We start from the raw sequence: 26,924 nt of genomic DNA, 5'->3' as shown, positions 1-26,924 counted from the left end.
CAATGCATTATTTTAACAAGTACTTTAAGGATGCCCAGCTAACAAGTGAATCACTTTAATTTGCAATACAGACCGTAGGAGCTGTTAGTATGTGAAAGGTACTGATTTTGACTCTTCTTTCCCCAGACAGCTTTTAAAAAGCGTCAACTGTTTAACCTATATCAACGTCAAGGTAGTTTATGTTACAAATAACTTTAAATGAGTGAAATGAATCCTAATCTCTAAGGGTGAGGATTATTGCTGTCTTTCTTGAAGAGGGAATAAGAATCTGGTTAACCTAGTGGATCCTGTGACCCATCACTTAATTGAGAATTGTCCAATCAGACTAAAGACTGGATGAATCCTGACACTAAAATATTGTCTCATCCCCCTTGAGAGAACCTTCACACAAAATAGTTCACATTTGATAGAGTACATAAGGGAAAGACCTGGCATGCCACAGGGCTTGAGAGAACAGATTGATTGGATGGCAACACATAAATCTGCTTGCTAACATTCAAAGTTTTGGATGTCTGGAAGAATTTAGTCTGTTTAGTTGCAAAGTAATGTAGCGCCTGATCATGGGGCTATAAGCCCCTCCAGCTCTCATCATAGAAACCAACTGATTCCTACCACGGAGACCCTGTCTGAACTGCTTTACGACGCTATGCGTTTCTATTACTCAGTAGAGGCAAACTTTTGGATGGCAGTCATAGTTTCCCATTCATCTCATTCATTCAGTAGCATTCTTTACAATGTCTACAACGTGCCAGGCATCCTGCTTTCTCTCCTCCATCTAGTATCAAATTCAACCCTACAAATATTAGAGAGACCTGGAGAGCATTCACACCTTATACAGATGAAGAAACGCATTGGAAAAGTATAAGTAGTTTGCCTAAGTCATTGACAAAGTAGGATTAAGTGTAGATTTCATGAATTAAAAAAAAAAAATCCCACCATTAATTTCTCAAAAAAAACCCAAAAACCAAAAAACAAAAAACAAAAAACAAATACACAGTGCCTTACATGTAATTTGCATGTAATAGGTTGTTAATACATACTTTATAGTACAATTTATCTTCTAAATTTCTGAGTATGCAGAAAGACTCGAGCACCTAGCTGGCTGTCATGAATCAGGACGATTTTGCTGTCCAGGGACTTCTGTGGTTGGACAACTGCATCATGAGGATAATCCTCCAGACTCGTGGTTTGTAAGCTGAAATCTGAGGATTCTGTGTCCTGAGAGCATCTAGAGAAGGGCAAAGAGAAGCCATTTGGGCAAGATTCTGTGACCACTGACCACCTCACTACAGCTTCACCCTGAGTATTTTTCCTTAGCTTCTGAAAAATACACATATAAAAGTACTCTGTTTTGGAAGGGAAATTCCCAGCTTTCAGACAAATAGGAAGGCGTTCAGTTAGATGAATGATAATTTTACCTTAGGTCTAAACAGTTTGGTGCTGAGTGAAAATTAACTGTCACAAAGAAGTTCATCCATTTTGACTGAGTTCAAGATAGAATTATCATAGAATGATAACATTAATTTATTTCCCAGATAAAATCCATTTATTACACACACACCCTTCATATCTTCACTCAAGATGTCTTCAGAGCACCTGTTGGAATAAAAATGTTTACAAGCTGACAAGCTTCTGAAGGAGAGAGAAAAGATCATGAAATAAAACTCTCAGGAACCAAAGGAGAGTCTTAAAAGTAGTGCTAGAGATTGGCCGGAATGTCAACTTATTCAGGAAGTGATTAGCACAGATATTATCATTTTCTTGGGGAAAGCTATACATCTGGCCGGCCAAAACTCTATAAATCAGCAATGTAACCAGAGTTGGGAATTCCATTAGCCCTTGATTTTGAGGAGGTTAGCATTTTAAAAAACCTAGCTAAAATACTTATGAAAAACAATCCTCTCTGAACTGTGTGTGTGTGTGTGTGTGTGTGTGTGTGCACTTGGAGTCAAGCATTAAAAAAATGAACACTGCTCGCTGCTGCAGTCCCCTGACAGCACATGTGGCTGAAAAATCACCAGAGTTGGCTGCTTTTGTTGCTAATAGCAGAGCACTTGGTTTTACCTGCGACAAGACTCTTTGACAGTTCTTTTGAACTAACTTCGGCTGTTCCTCCCTCTGTCAGAGAAAGTCAGACTTGAAACCTCGCATACCCTGTAGGGTGGAGGGATTCCCTAAATTAGAGAAATATGGGTGTTTTTTCCCACCTCCCTTCCCCCAGGCTCGGTGCTTTATCCAATACACAAAAAGACTGACATTTCCTGTCTGCTCCACCCTTTTTGATATGTGTGCCCAAATTCTGCAGAGGTTTTCAGACTTTTAATTTGTTTAACAGCCTGATTCTAAAATTAAAAGTATTTGGGTATATTCTAACTGGCTGAAATGGAATTTATCTCTTATTTCCTCTTTCAAAGAAGCTCAATATATTACAGGAGGCAATTTATAATATGGGCTATTTTTGGTAATTTGTCAGCTATTGAAATGAGTTCCGTTTGGCTTGGTTTGACTCTATAAAAATAAATTGTAATAGTGTCTGTAGAATCAAAATGGGGCCCTGTTACTTGAAATGTCCTTGGCACATATAGGTTTTCTTTTTTTTAGGGTACCCAAGTTCCGGATGAAGCCAAAGTGAAGGAGAACATGAAGCACTAGAGAAAGGAGTTTGAACAGAAAGGGAGAGACATGAAAACTCAGATAAGGAATGCTCATAACTTCCTTAAGATCTTTTAAATTATTAAAAATTGTTCTCCTGTTATGAGAATTCTTTACATTAACGTTTGCTAATTAGCCTTTTGAAAAAGATGCATTCTCTGAGCCTTTTGAGGAGTTCAGTGGTCATTTTATAAATATTATTATGTGTTGAAATTCAGAGAATGAAAATTATTCCAAAAAGAAAGCAAGAACCCACTTGTGGATTTGGATAGAAGTTATTTTGAATTTCCAGAAAAAAAAATGCTTTTTTGGGTGGTAACTGGTTTGTTTCTGTTAATTCATCAATAGATCATAAGATTGAGAGTGGTGTTCTATTTGATTTTGTTTTTAAAGCTTCAGAACCCTCACTTGAAAAGGAGAGGATTTTTTAGAATTTATTTATTTGACAGAGAGTGTGCACACAGAAACGGGGGAGTGGCAGAGGGAGAAGGAGAAGAGGAACAGGGAGCCTGATGTGGGGCTTGATCCCAGGACCCTGGGATCATGACCCAAGCCGAAGGCAGATGTTCAACCAACTGAGCCACTCAGGGGCCCCAAAATGAGAGAATTTTAGCTTGACTCTTTACAATAAATGATTTTAATTCTTTAGCTACTTCCAAGGTCCCATTTGACACTTTGATTTCATATATAGTAGTAATTTGCCAGGTATTGAAAATTCATATGTGGATTGAAATAAAAATGTCAAATGGAAGCTTGGGATATTTACACACATAGATAAGAGTTACACATGAGAAGGGCTTCAAGGCGTGTGTATCTCTCATAGAACTGGTTTTCATGAGGTGCAGATAGAAGTCTTAGGATTATATTTCATTCTGCTGCATTGCTATTAAAGGAATTTGCCATTATTACCATTTTTATAGCCTCCAAACACCAGATTTTCCAATAGAAGTGCAGTGATCCACTGACCACTGTTGCATTTTACCTGAACAGCTCATTTTGCACACTCATATCAGGGGCCCTGGATGGAATTATAAGGCATGTAGGCCTGACTTCTCTAATTTATCATTATCTGTTACAGAAGCTGAAAACTCTATTTTGGCATATAGTGATTTCTTTCTGAGGAATAAAAGCATTGTGCAGGATCTAGATTAATTTCTTTTTTTAAAGATTTTTTTTTATTTATTTAAGAGAATGAGCAAAGCAAGAGGGAGAAGCAGACTCTCTGCTGAGCAGGGAGCTCGATGGTGTGGGGCACGATCCTGGCACTCCAGGATCATGACCTGGGCCAAGGCCAGACACTTAACCAATTGAGCCACCCAGGTACCCATAGGTTAACTTCTTAAATTACCTACTGGGTTTTTTTGACCTCTATATTATCTAGAACTGTAACTTTTTACCCTGCTGTATGCAGCTCCCATATTAGAATGGCCCACTTTGGGATTTTTTTTTAAAATGTAACATAGTCATTAAGAGCAGATGCACCAAAGCCCAAAGGCAGGAACTTCAAGCATGGGTCCACCATGTTAGAGCTGTGAACCTGACAAGATCTTTGAATGAATGAACATTATTAGAGATTATTATTTTTCATCTTGTATTGTATATTGTATCACTTGTATAAATTATATTTTAGATATTGTTAAAAGACCCTAAAATAATTAGATACCAAAATCTTAATATCAGGATGTGTCTCTGTGGAAAAGTAAATGAATAATGATCTAGTTAATTAGATTTAATGTGGATTGCTGATCTAGAAAATCCAAATTTAAAATCTCAAATGACCATTTTTTCCTTAGCTTATGGAGTTTGAGGGGAGGCGAATTATCAGTCAATGATAAACAGTTATTTGAGGGTCCATTTCCAACACCACAGTCTTTTATGTACCATGAGAGATAGCTATGATAATAAAAGTATAGTAAGTACTTTGCTCTGTCAGGAGGAGTCTCTTAGTCAATATAATGGCAGCAAACAAGAGCGGCCACAACTCACTCACCGAGATCTTTCCTCAAACTGGTTGAAAAGAGATGCCTTCCAGATCAGAAGCTTTGTGTGCCACCGCCACCACCAGACCTACTATATTTGGTGCCCCAGTTTGGTTCAGTCCACGATGTTAGCTGGAAGAATGGATTTCCCAAGCTCTCAGTAGAAAGAAAATCAAGAATAAACTGTGACTAACAAGTTGGATCGGAATGAGCACAGCTGCACTGTGATCGTCTGTTTGGGAGAAAACAGCATCAGGGCTTTTCCCCAATCATGCTACATCAGAACCCATTCATAAAACTGTCACCGTGAAATAGCAGATGCTCTGTAAATGGCCTGATGATCTGGATATTGGGCATCTGAAGACAAGTAAGACTGCTTGTTTCCTGAACCATGAATATACTCACACGGTGCGCCCGCCACTCTCTAAGTGGTCTCAGCATACATGGATTTATCCATACCTCTATAGGCAGGTAATACATACCTAGAAAATATATTACTTTCCAACTCCCTTAACAACTGTTCATCACTGATACTTTGTGAGCACCTTCCTTAAGGAAAACCTCAACGTGTCACGGGGACATTTATAGCATGACCAGTGTTTGATTGAAAAAATCTGGTTTTTGTCTGTTTCTTGAGTGATCCAGAATCATTTTCAGATAAGACTATCCATATCCCAGCTATAAACCATCTGCAGCACAGCTAGCTTTTAAAAGTGACATGCAGTCATATTCCACCGCTATTACCAGAGCGTCTTAAACATTTTCTCAACATCTCAGACTTTTTTTTTTTTCCCCCTGCTAGGCAGCTGCGTGCTTGGAGAGTTCCCAGCATCAGTTGTGCCAGAGTTAAAAATCACCTAACACCCACATAAAGATTTTACCCCCCTTTATGAATTGGGCTTTAAATCTTTACCTTGATTTAGTGAGAAAATAAAATTGGGGCAATAGTCAATGTCTCATTTGTATATATTTGTATGAATTCTGTAACCTGGAGGATATCTCCAATCCGAGGAAATGTAACCATTAACCCACAGCTAAACAGTTTGCAAAGAAGCCTTTTCAAGGAATAGCTTTTAAATGCCCAAGGAGCTCAATCTAACGGCAGAGATATTTGAAATATACACAAACATACAAGGCTTTTAGATAAACACATTTTCAGGGAGCTTTTGATGAAAGTGATAAGTTACATTCTCTACAACTACACACACTGTATTTTATTACCCTTCAGTAGACACTTATCAGCTATAAATGTTGGGTGGTTTAGGCTAGGAATCAACCCTGAGGGAAACAGTGGGAGGACTCTGGGACTCACAGTTCTATAGATCAACATAAACCTGAGACTCAATTTTATTTTCATTTATTAAAAAGGTCTGTGGTCCGCTTCTGCAATTTCAAATCCATTAGCTTCCTGCCTCCTTTAAGAAAAAAAAGAAGGTAACTGCAGATTTTATGGACTGATTGGTGATGGCTATGCTACTGCTCTATTGGTTTTGAGTGGAGAGTCCATTACAGATACATTATCCATAAACCATGTTTCCAGTGGAACCCGTAGCTTCCAATCTGACTGGGGAATGAGTGGAGTTGGCTTGGTCAAAGAGAGGCTGGGGAAAGGGTCAGGTCTCTTGGAAGCTAACACAGGGTAGGCACCGGTATAAATTACAAACGTTCTTCCTACTTCCACATAATTATGTCTCAAATGTGCAGCGGTTGGATTTCGTTAACCAGGCACCAGATGAACTTGGAAATCATATCGACAGTAGATTAGAGTGGGAGTTTTCAACCTTTTTCCCTGCCATGTATGTTCAAACAATATATTTGTCTGTCTTTGAAACTCCCTGCTCTGGGCTGTTCATATTCGACAGCTGACCGTGCCCATATGGTTTTTCCTAGTCTCAGGTGTGCTATGTTTAAGCCTTTTTCAACAAAGATGCAAAAACATTTTTAATGGCAATAAAACAGATGAAAATACGGTTTTCTAGTTCCCTCTGTAACCCTAAATCTTTGATTTCCAAAAAGAAAACAAAAGTTAAATAAGTCCTCTGGTGTGATTGCTTGATTTCTGTATTCGATAACTTTTCTCTCTGTGAAAGGGACAGAAGAACAATGAGAACAGTACAACTGGCATTCGTGTAATGAAGACTTAGGGACAAGTCTTGTTGATGTTTGAATTTTAGTACGCTACAGACTTTATGCTTGGCACACGGTAAATGCCCTATGAATTTGTCAAATGGAGCTGGATTTTTTTTAGGTGTAATCAATCGCATGAAACTAATATATTCACTCTTACAATGGAAAGCTATTTCTTTTCCATTATTAAGGCAAAGGCAATGTCACTTAGGTAAAACTCAACAAGAATTTTTTATTTATTTATTTATTTATGATAGTCACACACAGAGAGAGAGAGGCAGAGACACAGGCAGAGGGAGAAGCAGGCTCCATGCACCGGGAGCCCGACGTGGGATTTGATCCCGGGTCTCCAGGATCGCGCCCTGGGCCAAAGGCAGGCGCCAAACCACTGCGCCACCCAGGGATCCCTCAACAAGAATTTAATTCCTTTTTTTTCTGATGGCTTTAATTTATGCGGTCCTTTTCAATCCACTCCCTATGCATTCCTATCTCTACAACCTGAAGTTTCTACTTGGATTTGCCAGTGTGCGTCGAAGATGTGGAGGGGTCTTATATATCTCTCCCTAATATTTGGGGTTTGTCTAAATGGAGCATTCAGAGAGCCTACTCTGAATTTTTTTTTTACTGTGTTTTTTTTTAAAGATTTATTTATATTTATTTATTTATTTATTTATTTATTTATTCATGATAGACATAGAGAGAGAGAGAGGCAGAGACACAGGAGGAGGGAGAAACAGGCTCCATGCCAGGAGCCCAACGTGGGGCTCGATCCCGGGTCTCCAGGATCACGCCCCGGGCCAAAGGCAGGCACTAAACCACTGAGCCACCCAGGGATCCCCTGTATTTTTTTTTAAAGCCTTTTTTTGGTTCACAGAAAGATTGAGAGGAGAGTATAGAGATTTCTCATATACTCTCCACCCCTACACGTGAATGGTTTACCCAGTATCAACCTCTCAGAGTGCCCCCAAAGTGGTGCAATTTGTCATACTTGATGAACCTACATTGGCACATCAAATAGTTTACCTAGGATTCACTCTTGGTGTTGCACTTTCCATAGGTTTGGGCAAATGTCTAATAACGTGCCTTCATCATTATAGTACCATAGATAATTTACTGCACTAAAAGTCTTTTATGCTCTGATTTAATAGCACATTTGCATCCATTCATCAATTAGTCATAGCCACCAATCTGTCATTTCTGACAATTATTTTAATAATTTTGCTTTCTAGGGGCACCTGGGTGGCTTAGTGGTTAAGTGTCTGCCTTCGTGATCCCGGAGTCCTGGGATTGAGTCCCGCATCGGGCTCCCTCTACCTGTGTCTCTGCCTCTCTCTGTGTCTCTCATTAGTAAATAAATAAAATCTTAAAAAAAAATAACTTTGCTTTCTAGTGAATGTAAATCTAGGTTTAAAGTCTTTTCTTCCGTTAAATGAACTTCTTTGACAAACAATTAGCCTTCCTCCCCTACGTTCCCGATCTGCCTATTGCCTTTGACGTTTTGCTAAGGTATGTCACATTATATAAATGTCTGAATCAGACATTAACTTTAAGACTCTGCAGTGTCAGCGTTATAATCATAATCATCAGCTAGGAGTCATAGCCACTCATTTGTTTAGAGCTTAGAAAACTTTGAATGTGGAGCCTCATCCCAACCCCTCCCTCCTTCGTTCCATCCTTTCGGAAGTCCTGCCTTGATGGGAGATCCTACTGTCAGGTCCCGTCTTCACAGAGCTGTCTGTCATCAGGCCCAGCTGCCCCACCAAAAGCGTGGGGTACCCACTGGCAGGTCTGTTAACAGAAGCTGTTAACAAAGATCTGCTGACCCTGTGCTCTTTAAAGATGTTTAAAATTCCATCCTTTGATGCCCTTTGCCCTTTGCCAGGGAGATATCAACCCCTCATCTCTGGCCACTGGGCCAGAATAGACAACGCAGTGACAGCGGAATCGCTATGTCCTGATGGAGGTACGTGCTGAACTCACAAGTTTAAGATTTAAAAAATTCATAAAAGCATCTTTCTCTCCACCCACGCTGGATTCCCAGAATACACTGTGCTCATCTTTCTGACTTGGCACAAGAAGTGCCAGATACGGTTTTTCCAGCCGCGGCCTACAAGCAACCGGGAAAGGTTGAAACAGGTGAGGTTAGCTGCGAGAAGTAGTACCTTCCATTCAGCACCCACCACTATAATGTAGTAAGTAGGAGTAAGAAAAAAAGAGTAGAGAATTTCCAAAATGGGAGGCCCCAGAACCATTATTGTCTGTCGTCACGTTAGCCCTCAATAAGACCACAAAACCAGACAGTAAAAACTGGGAGCCTGTGGTTCCCTCCTGACCAAGGGAGACAAGAAAACAGAGAGGGAGAGGCTATGTTTTCTTTTGACTTTTTTAGGGAACTCCTCATGAAGTCAGCCTTTCCCTGTTCAGCCCTGGCCTGACCACTGCACGGTGGTTGTTCCATCTTTTCTAGGTGCCGTGTGCTTTGTCACGGACACCATATGCTTGCTGTGGTTAAATGCTCTATGCCAGGCCTCTCCCACCCTCCTAGAAGAAGAGTCATTTCTGGGTGGAGTGTGTGTGTGTTTGAGAGAGAGGGGGTGGGGGAGAGAGAGATCTTTCTGCCACCAGCGCCCATGCTGACCCCAGTTAAGCACACATCATGCGTGACTCTTATGCATAAAGGCAATCCCAGTTTCCAAGACCGTGATTGCCATCACCTGTCCTCATTTTTACCCCTTTGTTTCCAGCGAGCACTTCTTGGGAAGATAAAATGGCAAGGAAGTTTCCCACATTTTCACCATCGTTGGAAACAGCTTTTGCACAAGCACAGAATGTCAAGTTCCAAACAGCAATGCCTCTGTTAGTGGTGGCGTGTCTTTGGCTCAGGGCTCCTACTGCACCGAGCGATTAGAGTCAAAGCCTGTCCAAAGAGGCAAAGAATTACAGAGGTGGGCTTGGGCCTTGGACACTCTCTTCCGACCACTTCATTTTACCCATAAAGGAGCCGTGTCTCTGCGAGGTGTAATGACCTGCTGCTTCATAGCAGCACGGCTGGCAAAAGGAGGTCCCTTGATTCCCATCTGTCAAGAGCTTCTTCTAATATGCGACCTCAGTCATTCTTGGCAAATTGTCTGCAAGGGGATGAGTGATACCCCGGATCCTTGACGTGTGCGTTATCGATTTTCTCAATAGTATCGAATTCCCAGTGTTTTACTTAGCCTAATATAAAAATTAGCCCTGATTGCATGCAGATCAATCTCACTCAAGTGAGAGACAGCCCAGACGCATGTCCAGGGGTGACGCATGTTCAGTGGTGAGAGAACAGCAATTTGGAGATGGGCGCATTATTATATATAATCCACAGGGTGGATAATCTCTGGGCTTTTATTCACAGTGTGGTTCTTGCAGTTTTTCAATTTACCTCTTCTTGTGGGTTGACTGGTTTTCACCGAGGAAACATGGACAAGTGTTCTTTTGAGAAATGAAAACAAGAAAGTGTAGATTAAAATGCAAAGGAGAAGCAAAGGAGAGCACTAGACGTAGGCATCGCAGCTCAGCCTCCTTTGTGGTTCCCTGGCAATGCTGCTGCCACCCTCATTGCTTCGCACATAATTAGCCTTGATATTGGAAGCCCACGTTTGTAGATCTCACTTACCACATTTCCTGTATATTACTAAACATTTCAAACCGAGACAGAGAGAAAGCAGGAGAAAGTGATTTCCACTGGCAAAAAAGGCTCACATTTCTTCTGTCTTGTAAAACAAAAGAGGAAAAATAATGGTAAATTATTCTTACGATGCCTTCTTTTCTTAGACGTCCCCCCCCACACACACCCCTTTCTCATCCTATTTTAAATAAAACCCGATGATGCAAAAGGCCGTATGCCTTCTGACTGCGCAGTCCGTCGGCTTGCAATGGAAATGTTTTCTTATTTTTATTTTATTTTTTTTTAAATGGCTACATATTAAAAGCGAACCAGTCTTTGCCAGCTTTGGATAAAAGGCTATTTATTTTCAACCAATTTGATAGCTGCAGTTTTCAGTAATTGAATTTTCTGTGGTCAGAAAAGCAGTAATCTTAGAAACCAAATAAATATTTTTTAATAAAATGGAACACTGAGAAACCCTATAATAATGTCAAAAATGTAGCCACTTATGGATGGATAAATATTTTAAGAAATTTACATTTCACCCAAAGCTTTATGCTGCTGGCTTCCCTGGAGATTTTGAAGAGCGTAACATTTTGCTTTGAGAAGGGAACAATGTGGGGTTCAGATGAAATATGTACACCCTATAGAAACCTTGCTGGTTGTTCATGTCTCAGAAGCTGGTAGCTCTGTCAATGCCCCCAGCCAACCGTCTGTGGGCACCCAGATTTCTCTGTCTTGGTACTGCTGCCAGTTGAGGCCAGGTAATTCTTTGTTGTGGGGGTGCTATCCTTGCGTTGTAGGATGCTTAGCTGCTTCTCTGACCTTTACCCACTCCATGGATGTTCGCACCCACTCACCCTGTTGTGACAACTAAAATGTGTCCAGATGTTGCCATCTACCTCCTGGTCTAGGGGGCAAAATGAGCTGCAGTTGAGAAGGACTCATCTACTGAAGGACTGGAGTAAATTTGATGCATATTTTTGTGAATCTTTTTTTTTTTTTGGTGAATCATATGTGCCTGGAATGTTGGTTCCTTTCACAAGTTTATCATTTAATGGCTTGTATTATTATTCTGAGTGTGAGTAAAGGCCCTTCACAAGCCCTATAAAGAGCCAATGCTATAGAAAGCATTTTAAGAGCCAATGAGCAAGAGTTTTGAGAGAGGAAGTACAGTCCAGATAGTTTTATGTTTTGATGTGATATCACTTTATTGGAAGCATTCAAGTTCTTGGCTCTTCCATCACCTCTGTGACAGACTGTAGGCAATGATTGATGTTATACAATTACCTTTATTGTGTTTCTGGTTTTTTTCCATGATAGAATAGAGATGGTACAATAGATACGTTCAAATTTCTCACTACATGTATTATATCATATTGAATGGCTAATGAGATTCAATGTTTATATATAAACTGAATTATTTCTTATAGTTTTTGTTATGAAAATATAAAACTTAGGAAATTTTGGCATCAAAATTTTTAATCTCCCTGTTTCTACCCAGGATTTTTGCTAAGCCACTAAGGGTAGATTTTGTGTTACCTGTCCTTTCAAAGACTGGGCTGGAAGAAGCAAAGCAGATCATTATGAAGTTGAGAATGGAATGGAAGGTCAAAGAGAAGTTGGCAGCACACAACTTTTTTTCTTCTGTCTGCTAAATAAGAATGGACAGAACGTAGTAAATGCTGGAATAATACTCTACATTCATTGGGTTCCACGTTGTGATTGAAATTTCACATGAACAGAAGTCAAAGACCAAGATATTAAATTATTAGTTTTGGTTCATGAAGAAAGCAAAAAAATTCCTCCAGAAATACATCACAAGACTGAGAGGCACCATAAAAACCACTAGATAGACCCTTTTTTGATGATGTGAAGGCAGGCCATAACAATTCTCAACTACTTCCCAAAGCAGTAGGAATGATGCTAATAAGACGATAACATCAGGATTCAAAAAAAAAAAAAAAGCCTAGCATAAGCCAAGGGGTGGATTATATCACAGTTATCATTTCCAATTACATTCAATACTGTTCTTGTCCATCACTACCCATTTGGCTAGATCTATAAGCCAACAGTGGCAATGGCTCACCTTGGTGAGTGTGTTTTTAATCTTTAATGGCATATAACATGCAGTATTAATTTAAAATTCAATGAATACATAAGCATGGCATAGACCTAATTTCAAGGTCACAATTTTTAAAGTACAGACTTTTCCCTAACGGTTGCTTCCTTGGTGTTTTTTGGAAATTTCCTGGAGGCAGTGGGCACAGTTTCGGAATAATTCCTCATGTGCACATTTGTTGAGAGGAAGGGGAAGGAACAGTCGCATTTTGATGAGTGTATCCAGATCTATCCGTTGGCCTGGAAATTTTTTTTTTATCCTTCTGCATATGCATTTGTTTTCACTGATTTGATCCATTATTCAGTTAGATTAGTCTCCGTTTAATAATAACGGCCTCCCTCTAGCCTATCCCTTTAATGTTCGTGAAAACGAAAACCCAGGTGGTTTTCAACATGACACTAGGTGGAAATCAGTTATGAAATTACCTGTTTATTAATGATGTGTCAGGAGACTGACATGCTCACGGCGGGCACCGGCTGGAGTAGTGCTAATGTAGAAATAACAAGACCATATTATGTGCAATATGTATTCTATAGAACTATAACTTTCATTCCCTGGGGACACCATTGAAATCCAGATGTTTTATCTCAAGATTTTAATCCCAGCGAGTGAAGATTTTAAAGTGAAATCAAGCACACCCGAAGTCGCTGTTTGGCCACACTTCCTCGCTGGGGGACCCGTGTGAGCAAACATTTAGTACCAGATGTGCAAAGGATTAGTGTCGTATCAGCTAATTAGCCAGACAGGGGGAAAAAAGTCATTTTGCAATTGCAGAAGTGGATTTAAAGCATAACTTTAAAATGCGTGTTGAAGACTGGTCTATTGATTAGCGTCAATGACACTTTCAAGGTTTGGTAGTTACGGAGCAAAATAAGAGCTGATCTAAATTGGGGAGAAACGGGTAATTTTATTTAAAATAAGGAATTTTTACAGGGAGGTTTTACATTTTTATCATAAAGAGATCTGGCCACAACACTATAAATAATATACTGGATAGATTCATACAGACCACTCTTAAAAAAAAAATTTGGAAGGCAAAAATGTGCCATAAAGTTGATATTAGTACCAGGTAAAACAAACCAATGACCCTCACAACTTGGGTGGGGAGAAGATTTTCTTTTTCTCTTTTTCTTTTTCTCTTTTTCTTTTTCTTTTTCCCTTAGAGTTTTGTGGAGCAACTCATACAACAGATGGGGTGGAGAAATAGCAATGATCTGATGATTCCGCGTTACTGCAAATAAATCCCAGTATATAACAAGCAAACGCATCATTTTTACAAAAATACACTCTTGAACAAGATATATCACAATAGCTGCATTTGTACCCACAAGCATGTTGCACCCCGTTTTTCTAACACCCCGTTTTAATACAAGTATGTTATCTCCTAGAGTCATCTCTCGTCCTGGGGCCCAGTCCAAGTGGAGTGTATGTAACAGCCAGCAACTTTGGCCCTGAATGTGGGGAGTAACCTGAAGCCACAAATGTCTTTAAGTCAAATAACTTCTGGACGCTAAGGATCCCTGCTCTAATACAAAATGGCAAGAGAATTAAGAACACATCAGTGTGCTTTTACAAAAGAGAGGAAAAATATTACCTTTTTTACTCCTTTGGACTTCAAATAGCATTTTGGCAATTTCCCTGCACTTAAGAAACCTTCCCCATGGCACAAAACCATGGAGCTGAACGCTTAACTGGTGGGAGGGTGGGGTGGGGTGGGGGAGATTTGGCCAGGGTAGATAATCTGTCTGTGTAATTAATAAAGCACATTGGCTTTTGTGCTAGGAAACCAGGCAGTGGAATCACCCATTGCTGATTCCCTGGAATTTAATTTCTAAAAAGGTAATGAGGTGGTGAAGAAAGCTTTAGATTTCAGCTCTGGTATCACCCTTCTCTGTCTTATGTGATTTGATGTCCTAGTTCTGTGCTTTCCTGAGACTTTTTTTTTCTTTTTCTTTACTCCATCCTAGCCCTTTTCATAGCGTACTATTTAGCTGTTTCCTTCTCTGGATCTTGCTGTTTGGGTCTTGGTTTCTTATCGTCCTACCTTTGAGCCACGTTCCAGGGCCTTAGATCAACGTTTAGCGTGTCTTCAACACCAAAGAGTCTGCAATAGTTTGTCATTTGCATTTCATTTTCTTATTTGATGTTTACAACAGCCTTTTGAGGTAGGCATGATGAATATCAATCACCCCTACTTTACTGGGAGTTGGAGGCTGAAACTGACTTAATACTACAACTGGGTAGGAAGAGGAGTAGGATTCGAACTAGCACCCTCGAATGCAGACCTTGTGTTCTTTCCACTGTACTAAGCTGATCCACTGCCCTGGGAGCAGGAAACCTAATACCCCGGCTACCAGAGACAGTAGGAAAATGCCAGTTGGTTAGGTGCTGCAATAAAAATAAAACCATAATCTTGGAATTTAAAAGTCTAGAGTTTGAAAAGAAAGGGCATCCCTTTGTAAAAAATGTTTTGATTATTAAAGCCAGCTTCTCATCTCAAAAACACTTTTTCAATTTAGGTCCAATTTAATGAGAACCCCAGGATTGATAAGCTCTCAAAAAAGGAAGAAAAAAAAAAAAACCCTCAAGTTTCAAAGGAGCAGTAAAGATTTGGAATATTCGTTGGAGCCTAAGGGATGTATAAAATCTACATGGTTATTTACATAAATTTCTTATAATTTCTATCACAAATATACTCTTGCTGTTTTCCCAAATCTTTATTTAATAATGATTATAATAAAATTAAATTTATCTCCACTGCCTTGCTCTTGATGCCAAGCAGCCAAAGTCAGCAATCCATTTTTTTTCCTTTTCAATAAAAGTCCCAGAATAGAAATAACATATGACTGTGTGATGCTGATATTCATGGTGGTTCAAAAGCACAAAGTCCCAAGTGGAAATAAAATGTGGATAATTATGAGCAGACTTGAGTTATTCTTTCAGTAAAGGTAGGCAGTGGGGTCTTCTGGTATCTCCTAATTTGCAGGGATTTGAAATCCCACAGGAGTTAGGAATTATCCCAGGGCACTTTCTTCTTTCATAGTTTCCAAAGAGAGATTTTGTTCCCCCTAGAAATACCAGATTTAGAAATCCAAAGGCTAGAAGAGACGATAGTAGTAATTTTGTCTTAAAAAAAAAAAAAGGAATAATTTTGTCCAAGCAATGGTCAGTGGCAGTTTTCATTCCTGAAATCAGTGTGAAGATGACCCTCTCAGCCAACACCATAAAATGAGGGAACTTGGTATCCAAGTGTCTTTCTAATGTAATAAAACTTCCTGGATACAATACCTGTCTTTATTAGCTAAAAAATTTGTTGTATTTATGGAATGCACGTTCCCTTGTATTTCCCCTATCATAGATTCCTGGGGAGAACATAATTCAGTTAACCTAATAGAAATAAAAACAAAACTGAAAACAACAGCAAAAATTCCTAATTTTTCCACTGTATCTTCCCCAATGCAATCAGTCTCCAAGTCCTGTTGATTGTCTACCATCTATCTATCTATCATCTATTTATTGTGTGTGTGTGTGTGTGTGTGAGTGTGTGTGCATGTACATAAAGCAAACTCCAGGCCTCTTCCTCTTGGATTTGGACTCTAGTCTATGTACACATTATGTTCTCAATAGGTCTTAACCCCACATCTCTGATCCAGTCACTGAAACCAGGAGGAAGGGATTCATTAATTAGCTTAGACAAATCAGGGCCCATCCCAGAAATGAAACTAATGCTAAATCCATCCAAATCAGATCGACTGAGCGTTCAAGGGTAATGGGGTCTTTTATTCAAGAAATAGAGGGTGCTTAACTTCAAAAGTAACCTGTCCACTCTTATCATGTGCTCTAGTCTATTTTGTGTTAGCATGGTGACTTATGAGACTGTAAGCTTTCTCTAGGACACCTGGGTAGGTCAGTTAGATTCTTGGCTTTTGCTCAGGTCATGATCTCAGGGTCATGATCTCAGGGTCATGAGATCGAGCCACGTGTCAGGCTCGCCACTTAGCTCAGAGTTTGCTTGAATTTCTTTCCTCCTCTCTCCCCCTTCCCCTTTGTTTCTCCCCCGCACCCGAGGCCCCAGGACTCTATGTCTAAAAGTAAATAAATTAAAAAATAAATAAATAAAATCTTTAAAAAGGAAAGACTATGTGCTTTCTCTAATTAGGACCCATCCTATTCATATTTGTATCCTATAACAGCTATCCTGTTTTGATACTTTAACATTTTCATGAAGCGTTTGTCCAGTTGAATTATGAATGCGGGGAAGGGATGGTCTGAGCAGGTGGGCCCTGGTGCGTTTCAGCTTGTGTCTCATGTGTGTACCTGTGTGTCTTGGGTTTTTGACTTTAGTTTTTGAAGGATTGTCCTTCCTTTGTTTTTCCCACCTGGTATGACTCTCGGTATGTCTTTACTCCCTGAATTTCTCACAACCAAGACGTGCCTGAGAAACTTTGAAGCGGGCCTACATCAAACAAAGGTTACACTGAGGCGAGAGCTTCCAGCCAAATTAGGTGGGGAGAAGTGGGAGGGTAGGAATCCCTGCCAAGCCAGCCATTCAGCATGCAGAGAAGATGGTCTTGGCACCATGACAGCCTATCAGAAATAGCCAGAGTCCAACCAGAAACTATTTGATTTGGGTTCTGAAGACTCAAACACAGCTGGTTGGGATTTCCTTGTCCGTGTTTTATCCATCGGAGTTGCTATTGAAAACAGTTTGCAATTCATTTGAGGATTCTTTACATATGCCCTGAAGTATATGCGGCATTTAATTGAAAAACCACCAAATAAAGACTTCCGGGCCATGTAAAGGGGCTGCCTTTGGTGCCAACACTAAACTGTATGCCTCCGTGGCTTTGCCGCAAGTGGATTTTGATACATGGGGATTCCCATTATTGAAAAATTATCTTTGCCACAATTTCAGAAGAGGCACTCCCCCTGCCTCTCCTGGCCCCACTGGGGGGTGGATAGCTCCTACTCCAATGTGATCTCCACTTAGCTACCAGTTTCGGAGACAGACTCACTTCTAAAATGAGGTACTAATCAATCAAGAAGAACAGTAGTTGAGGGCAAGATGTTTAAAAGAAATAACTGAGGAATGAAAGGAAGAATGGGAAGCAGGAGAAAGAGTGAGAGGGCGGGAGGAAGAAAGAAAATGTCTTTGATTCCCTAAAATCTGTTCATATTCAACAAGTCCTGTGCTGGGAAGGGAAACCTCAAAATGTATTTAAAAGACGATTTAAATGTTTAACCCTTCATTTCAACGCTTGTGTTACAAGTCCCCCCAACCCCCCTCCCCATGTCCACTTCCACGCAAGATTTTTAAAAAGAAAAAGAAAAAGCATCTTCCTTTCCAAAGCAAATGGCTTCACCACTCCTGGATGGATGATCCCAAAGGACACTCTTGCCTCTGTTCGTCTCTGGAAGCACTTGTGTTATTTAAGCCGAGGTAGATGATGAACAGTGCTTGTGCATGCATGTAGGATGACAAAGGACAGTCCCCTCCCTCCCCCCACATGTAGGGCTTGCTTTTCAATTTCTTCTTACGGACAAAAACCGTCTGTATCACGGTAAGGAGGGGGGCGGGAGTTTTTGGGGGAAGAGGCTGGAAAAAACTAGCAAAGGGAAAAAAAATTGGAGAGCCAGCCTGGCACCAAAAATATAATTTAGTGTGCAGGTATTTGATTTGATAGAAAACCTGCATTGATTTAAAAAAATAGGCTCTTGACAAGGTCGTAATTCATTGAGAGAGGCCAAGCCTGCAGCTTCAGTTTGACATCCCCCTCCAACCTAAACCATAACTGGTTTTAGGTGATCCCCTGTGAGGGTAGCATGTTGCAGCTGGCAAAAAAATAAACACTCCTGAGCCCTGTACTAACAGAATTTTTTTCCTTTTTCCCCCCTTTTCTTTCTTTCTTTTGTTCTTTCTTTCTTTCTTTCTTTCTTTTCTTCTTTCTTTCTTCTTCTTCTTCTTCTTCTTCTTCTTCTTCTTCTTCTTCTTCTTCTCTCTCTCTCTCTTTTTTTTTTTTTTTGATTTATGCCGTGAGCTAAGGAAAACAGTTACATATTTGTGAGTCCCAGTTTTGTTTGGCCTTTGCAGGCTTACAAGATTGGTGTCCTGCTGGGGAGAGGGACACTGCAGAACTGTGGCAGGCAGGCCCAGAGCTGGTGGGCGGCTGGAACAGGCTGGGGGCAGGGAGGTAGGAAGGCGGGGTATGAAGAGGGAGAGACTCAGTAGCTGACACCTTTGAGTCTCCAGGCATCTCCTCCTGCAGGATCCCTTCCCTTTCTTTCTGCCTCAAGGCCAGGTGAATGTCCACTCAGAGCTCACAGGCAGATTCCTTCAGAGCATAAGATTTGCAAAGGATTAGCTATCCTAGTTGACCCATTCAGCTACAATATTTTTGAAGAGTTTGATAGAAAATAGATAGATAGATAGATGATAGATAGATGATATAGATATAGATAAAATTGACCATTGAAGGGAGCTTCCTTAGTCACTTTTTTTGGGAGGTGTGTTAGTGGCACAAACTCTTTCAGGCAAACTGTGCAAAGGTGAGGCAACGTCATACTGTCTTCTGGCTGGTTTGTGACTTGCTTGGTCCTCATTTTGCAGAGAACAAGCTTGCAGAGAGTTTAGAAGCTCAGCGAGGTTATATAGCTCAAGGTCACCCAACTCCTCACTGGTAGTCAAGTCTAGGGCTTGGGTCCTGTTTGTTGGATCCAGTGGGCTTTCTGCTCTACCACATGCCCCACCATCATTTAAAGAATGGAAAAGTAACTAAACGCAATGAGGCATCTTGGATTGGAACCTGAGAAGGCTAGAGGACATGAATGGAAGAACTGATCAAATCTGAATTAAGGCTGAAGATGCATGAATAATAATGTACCAATATTAGTTTCTGAGTTTGGACCCATTTCTTAGTGAGGTAGATAATAAGAATTAAGGAATCTGGGTAAAAATCCCTCAGCACTGTATTTTCAGCTTTTCTATAAATCTAAAATTATTCTCAGGTGAAACCTTGCTGTCTAAAGAAAGAAACAAAACAAAGCAAACAAACAAACAAATAAACCAAACCAACTGCAGAAAAACCAAGGCATTCCGCTGCTTTAAAGCAAGTTTGGAAGTAGAATGCCTCCCCACAAGGGACTCCACTGAGGTCATGCAATATGCAGCTTATTCCCAGCAACTGAAATGGTCTTGCTCCTCCTGAGTATAAACTGGGAGGTGAAAATTGTGATTTTTGACATCACTGCAGAGATCTGTCAGTGGGCTGATGGTGAGAGGTGCTGCTTGCTTCATCGGCTTCATCATGTTCGTCTTTAGAGAAGAAAATTGACATTTTATGACGAAGTTCAAATTTACAGATGGGGGAATTGAGGACTTGCATGCCTATCTTTATGTTTTGCAGAGCCAGAGGATTAGCAGTTATTAGCCTTGAGCGAATCCTATCTTAACTCCAGTGCTTCTTGAAAAAACATAAATAAGATATTTCCCCAGGAGCAAGCAGCCCAGCTTCTGAGAGTCGACTGTAGTCATGGCTTACCACCCAGACACTTGCCAGAACCTCTAAATTACTGACATTATTACATCATCCCTCTTTGTGTATGTGCTTGTCGCATTGCATAAATATACCCTCTCTAACCCACTTCTTTAATCTGTTCTATCCACAGTATATATCACTAAAAAAAATGACTTCACAGATGACCAATTATTCCATAATAATGTGCAGAATTATTTGAATCACATTCAGTCTCCATGACAATATGAAAATATAAATGTCTGGCGCACAAAAACAAACAAACAAAAAACTGTGTCACGGTGGTATAAAAAAAAGGAAATTAATTCAATACTTAAACCAGTTTTTTTTTTTACCACTTTGTTATCCTAAGTGGATGATGCAACTATGCTGCGTTTTAAAATACACACGCAGACAGAGAAATGGATATTTTTTTCCATCCTATTTGTCTCCTTTTCAGACACAACCACTGATTCACCAGCCGCTGGACGTGCAGCAGCAGCAGCAAAGGCGCCTGTGAACTTGAGTATAATAAAATTCTAGTATAACAGTGTGTTGAATGTTTACTTTGGCTCTGCTGCCCTCTCAAATCCCCCTTTTCAACTAATATTTTAAAATGTGGAAAGACATTAAAATGGAGATAAATTCAAGGCTCTTTCTGAAAGTGAGTGTCTCTGACGCTGAGAATTCTGAATTTTGCCCTCTCTGCTACATTCAAATTCCCTTCATTCTGATAATTATTATGCCATGAAAATTCAAGTCACTGCCTGCCTTTTGGCAACTAGCAATTTTACTCTGAGGTAAAGGAGAAAATGGGGGTCAGATATGCTTTTATAACTACTCCCATTGCATCACTGACATTTATAATTGGTCCTAAGGAAAAAATGGAATTAATTGGAGTTTATCATTGGTGCTTCATAGGGGTGTAATAATGAAGACTTCTGGAGTCAAGCAATGATGTGAATGAGGCTGCCTGTTACTACCCCTGTTACTGGAGCCGATCCCCTGACCTTTCCATCCTCGGTTTCTTGATACATAAGATAGGAGAGTAGGGGCACTAATTCAATAGCAAGATTGGATTAGATTAGATAAAGCACCCAGCTTAGAGGGCACCAGACAATATGGGCTCAAATGCGCTCACTGTGATGGTTATTAATATTATTATGATCAGTGACTCCTTATCCCTTTAGAAGTCATTACGATTCCATGCCAGCTGAGGTTCTGTTCAATAGATAATAAAATCAAGTGCTTAGTCACATGGAGTTTATAGTCTAGAGATAGAGATGGACAATACAAACTAAATAAATCTATATTTTTTTGAGGTGGTAGGTGCAATAAAGAAGAGTAAGCAAGGTTAAGGGACTATGGGGTAAAGTGTGCTGTCTGAGGAAGGGTGGCCAGGGAAGACCTCTCTGAGGCAGTGACAGTTGAGTAGAAACCTGGCTGAAGAGATGGACACTGAGCCAGGTAGATATCTAGAGTGGATTGTTCCAAGTAGAGGGAGCAGGGTATATCAAAGACCTCTGGGGAGCACGTTTGGCAGGTTTGTGGATTATCAAAGGACATTCTGTCCCCTCACTCCCTAACCCCTCATGTTTGTGGGATATTAAAGGACATCACCCCCGCCCCCTACACTGTGGTTGGGAAAGGAGAAGGAGATAAAGTCAAATGCCATGATGGGCTCTGGCAAAATCTTTGACCATATTGTGAGTTAGAAAGAAATAAGTCATCTGAGGGTTCGAGCACTGCAGTGATACATCTTACCATTGCATTTTAGAAGTGAAATCTGTGCAGAGAATCTGTGCAAATAGTGTGGCGAGAAAGAGGGAGAAGTCTTTGACGTTAGTCTAGGAGACATGATCATGACTTGGTTGACTTGGTGTAGGGGTCGGTGGAAGAGTTGGTGAGAAGTGATTTTTTTTTCCTTTCAGATAGAAACAATAGATTTTGTTTGTGAACTGGATGTTTAAACTTCTGTCTACCTGCATTATTTTAATTCCCATGTCCAACCTCAGTCGATGAATATTTTTTAGGTGACTCAGGATAATCTTATGTTTTCTTGGAACCACCCAACTGTAAAAAGCACAGGTCATGTCCCTCCCGGAGTGTGGGCCCCATTCGTAGAGAGCAGAAAGATGTTACAGATCAGTGAATGCCAAGTTTGGGTGCCTCCTTTGCCTCTTAGTAGCACAGCGACCTTGGCAAATTAGGTAACGGTAATGGTAGGCAGCATTCAAACAAATAGCACTTAGTCTTCACTAGGCACTGTTCTCTTTTCCTTCCATTGACTTTTACTAGATTTTACTATGAGTCTCTCAACATGATGAGGTGGGTACTAAATAAATTATCCCTAGGTTATAGATATAGACACCAAGGTACATGACAGGCCCCATGTCTCACAGTTAAAAAGTGGAAGAGCTGTGATTTGTATGTGGCTCTCTGATCTTAGTCATCTGCTTTACTGCACCTCTTTCCACATAGTTCCCTTCCGAGAGTGTTAGAAACACTCATGCACACAAATAAAAAATGGCATCGTGTGATAAATACCGTGGAGGAAAGAGTGCGAAGGCACAGGAAATGCAAGAGTGGGGAAGAACATGCAGGACGTACGTAACCAGACCAGATAGTGCCGCTCCAGGGAGTTGACATTTCAACTCAGATCTGAAAGATGAGGAGATTCCAACGACTCCCAGGGTAGAGGAATGAATGCATATGACAGGCATTGAGTCAGAAAGAATGCGTGGCATGTTTGGGAAACCAGAAAGACAGCAGTGTGGCTGGGTAGAGTGAGCAATGAGAGATTTGCAGGTAAAGAGTCAGAAAGTAAGTGGGGATGATTAGGCAAGATGTTGTGTATAGGATAATAGACATCTTTATCATCCAGAGTGGGACACTTTCAAGGGTGAAGGCAAATGTCAGGGCCCTCATTCACCAGCGGGCACCCTCTCAGGTGAGCCAGGAAGTGTGCCCACTTAAAAGATGTTGGATTTTACTTGGACTCTAATGGTAATGACAGGGTTTTCTATTACCTTAAAAAAGTTCAGCTGTATATGTCCAACAGAAATTCATGTGTTTGTACACCAAAAGATGTGTACTGGAAAGGACACAGTGGCACTGTTTCCTAACAGCCCCAATCTGAAGGCCACCAAAATGTGTTTGAAGAGTGGTATAGCTCCTGGTATGTTCATGCAATAAAATGTTGCCGAGCCGAGAGGGTGAACAGGTGGTTGCTACCTGCCATGGTGTGGATGGCTCTCAACACTGCAGTATGCAAGCCACAAATTCAATCACAAAAAAAAAATGTTTCCTATATGTATCATGCCGTGTTTATAAAATATCAGTGCACAAAAATTTTCTGTGATGATTCAGGTCAGGAGAATGAGTATTTTTAGGGAAGGTCATATCTAGAGTTCTGTTAATATACTAACTTTTTTATTTTTTAAAAAGATTTGATTTATTTATTCATGATAGACATGGGGGGGGGAGGGGTGGAGAGAGAGGCAGAGACACAGGCAGAGGGAGAAGCTGGCTCCATGCAGGGAGCCTGATGTGGGACTCGATCCCGGGACTCCAGGATCACACCCTGGGCCAAAGGCAGGTGCTGAACCGCTAAGCCACCCAGGGGTCCCCAATATGCTAACTTTTGACCCCAGTGCTGGTTACACAGGAGTGTTTAGTTTGTGAGAACTCTGAGTTGTTCATTTATGACACACGCACTGTTTCCTATTACACTTCAAAGAAGGAAGCCATGCTTCCTCCTACGTAGAGAATAAGGTGAAAGAGATTTAGAGTAGATGTTGTCCAGTATTTGCTCCTTTATTGTGACTCCTTTCCAAGATGTCCACTTGATATATATGGAACATTTTGTGCTGTGGCCTTGGCATCGCAGCCTGGGCACTGTTGATATTTGTTTCAGATAATTCTTTGTTGGTGGTGGTCATGGAGGGCTGTACTGTGCATCGTGGGATGTTTAGTGGAATTGCTGGCCTCTGCCCATGGATTCCAGTGGTGGCCCCCAGTTGCAGTCCTGCTCATCAAATATGCCTCCTAACATTGCTAGATGTCCCCCAGGAATAAAGATCTTTCCCAGCTGAGAACCACTGACGATAACGATCTCTGACAATAAACTTCAGAGCTGTGCAAATGTGGACCATAGACAAGCATCTCCATTTATTCTTCCAACATCCCTATGGAAGGTGCTGTCATTTGTCCGTGTCTCCTTGAAGAGGAAACTAAGGTACAGTTATTTTAGGCACCTTTAGGAAGAAACTGCCACTAGCCAGTAGGTGACAGAGCCAGGATTTATGTCCCACCTCCTAGTGCACGCTCTTAGCCAGCATTCTTACCTGCCTCTTGACTCTTTACCTAACACGTGGTCAACACTGCATCAGTTATGCTCAGATCAAGAGGGATATGCCCCAGGACCTTATGATTTCTGTAGTGATATGTCCTCAGAACTTTCCAGCCTTCAAAGTTACACAAGTTAGGATTCATATTTTTAAAAAGTACTATGAGACTCAAGCTTAATAACCAAGTAATAGTGTGACTCACGAGTTACACCTTAATAAAACTTCAAGAGCTCACAGAGACCAATGTGATTATGGGACAAATTATTCCATTTATTTAAACACAGGGGAAATATACTTCTATTTTACAATTGCCTTGAGTTATATATAAAAACTAGCTTCTGGCCCTTTAATTACAGACAAAGGTAGAACCACTATGAGAGGCTCATGAAGGAAGAAGTGCCATCCACACCTGAAAAGGTATTTCTTCAGGCTCCGGGTTCAATGGAGAGCTCTCCCTTATGCCCGAACCTCCCCACTTCGAGGTTCTTTCAGAAATATTTTTCTCTGTTGCCAACTAAGTATGATCAGGGGTGCAACAGAATCAAATATCAAAAAGTTTGCTTTAAATAAACATAGTCGAATGATCAAGAACTAACATTGCTGGACACTAACATCATTTCCCAACTCACTTTCCTTGGGAGGATCTGGTCCTCAACTCCACTTACCACGCCTCAGTGGTCCTCCTGGGTTGCCCTCCCCCCCAACTAAAGCATGATGCCACTCTACTAGTGTACTGAACTGAAGTTCCCTTCCTGTGAGTTGCTCTTCTCTACAGATGAATTGTGTCCAAAAGTTGTAAAGTTGGTTGATTAGAATCGAAATGCATCCTCAAATAGGAATGCCACTATAAATGCCATTTAGATTCCCAGGCCAGCCATCCAAAGACTCAAAAGAGAGAGAGAGAGAGACAAAAAGGGGGAGAAGTAAACATACCATGATAGCATGAGCTCTTGGCATAATTTATTCCAGTAAGCATGCATGCACATGTGTGTACATATATATGTTTGTATACATGTAAATGTATGTATATATGTTTACATATGTATAAATATATGCATACGCACACATAGAGCTTCTCCTTGAGACTAGATCCTGTACCTCAAGAGCTCTGAAAGCTGATAAGTGCAGAAAAATCACATTTTAAAGCTTTTGTGCAGTTCTTAGTGGTAGTAGTATTTTTGGTTTTTCTTCCAGCTGCAGAAATCTAAATTCATCACGGAGGCAGTACACACCTTTCTAGAAAAGACGCTCCAAGGACTCCTTTGAATATGCCAGGGTAAAGCGGGAGTTATACTCAGAGGGTAAAAAACTCACAATGTTAACAATGTGACGTTAAACTCTTCTCATAATAACCTAAAGTTTCTCTTTCTTGGAGTTGAACTTAAAACTCTGCCAAGCATCTCATTTTAGGAACCTGTGTATCTTTTTCTTGGGATTCCAGGAAACTGGAAGAGGCGATCGGGGTGGGCACCTTGGTAGTGGGCCAGGAGACAGGGGGAGAAGCTGTGCAAGTGTGGACCATAGACAAGCACCTTCAACATCACCTGAGAACTGGTTGGAATCGCAGAATCTCGAGGCTCACTCCAGAGCCAGCATTTTCACAAGATGACCATGGACGTGTGTGCAGAGTCCTGGAAGTACTGGCACAAGGGAGCTTTGACGGGGTAGAGACTCACTCGGAGTCCAGCAACAGCCACGTGTAGAATCCACTTTTAAGATTTTTTGGGTTTTACTTTGTAAATTTTCTGTGTTCTGTTATTGTTTTATAGTCTTTGGCTTCATGGGGAGTTAATGGGAGGGCCTTGTCTTTGCTTGGAAAAAAAAAGTGCTTCTGGTGAACATTCCTGGTTCCTTTTTTCTTTTTTGAAATTTTATTTATTTATTCATGAGAGACACACAGAGAGAGAGAGGCAGAGACCCAGGCAGAGGGAGAAGCAGGCTCCATGCAGGGAGCCCGATGTGGGACTCGATCCTGGGACTCCCGGATCACATCCTGAGCCAAAGGCAGATGCTCAACCACTGAGCCACCCACGCGCCCCTCATTCCTAGTTCCAATATAGCATCCACTTTCACTTCCTAACAACTGCCAGGTTTATCTTTGTTCATTTCTTCTCAACAAAGCACATTTTGGGTGGGGCTGAGCCTACCCCTGCTCAGGAGGTAGGACCTGGTTGGTTCAGCCTCTCAGAATATGTTATTGGCCTTGGCCATAGCCCTTGGTTCAAGATTGGGCATTGTTTTGGTCAGTCTAGACTCTTATAACAGAACCTGGGTGGCTTATAAAGGACAGAAATTTATTTCTCCCAGTTCTGGAGACGGAAAGTCCAGGATCAGGGCTTTGGCACATTCAGTGTCTGGTGAGAGTCTGCTTCCTGTGTTCTCACATGGCAGACGGAAGGAAGGAACTTTCCAGGGTCTCTTTTATAAAGGGCACTAATCCCATTCATAAAGGCTCCACCCTCACAAACTAATCCCCTTGCAAAGGTCTAACCTCCAAATACCATTCCAGTGGGGACTGGGTTTCAACATTGGACTTTTGAG

General features: G+C 40.9%; 1 long non-coding RNA gene across 2 annotated transcripts in view; it reads left to right on the top strand.

Moving 5' to 3' along the window:
- LOC129493571 (uncharacterized) overlaps positions 1–26,924 on the top strand; it is a 311,144-nt gene that overhangs the window by 238,389 nt on the left and 45,831 nt on the right. The window contains exon 3 of one of the 2 annotated variants that reach the window (XR_008661174.1): positions 2,602–2,678. The exons of the other annotated variant lie outside the window; for it this stretch is intronic. This is a non-coding gene — a long non-coding RNA (uncharacterized LOC129493571). Of the gene's footprint in view, positions 1–2,601; positions 2,679–26,924 lie in introns of those variants that run through there. 2 annotated transcript variants of the gene reach the window in all.

This window comes from Nyctereutes procyonoides, unplaced genomic scaffold, assembly GCF_905146905.1.
Source record: "Nyctereutes procyonoides isolate TBG_1078 unplaced genomic scaffold, NYPRO_anot_genome, whole genome shotgun sequence".
Classification (NCBI taxonomy): domain Eukaryota; kingdom Metazoa; phylum Chordata; class Mammalia; order Carnivora; family Canidae; genus Nyctereutes; species Nyctereutes procyonoides.
The sequence above is the reverse complement of the archived record's forward strand: the minus strand, read 5'-3'. Positions and strand labels throughout refer to the sequence as shown.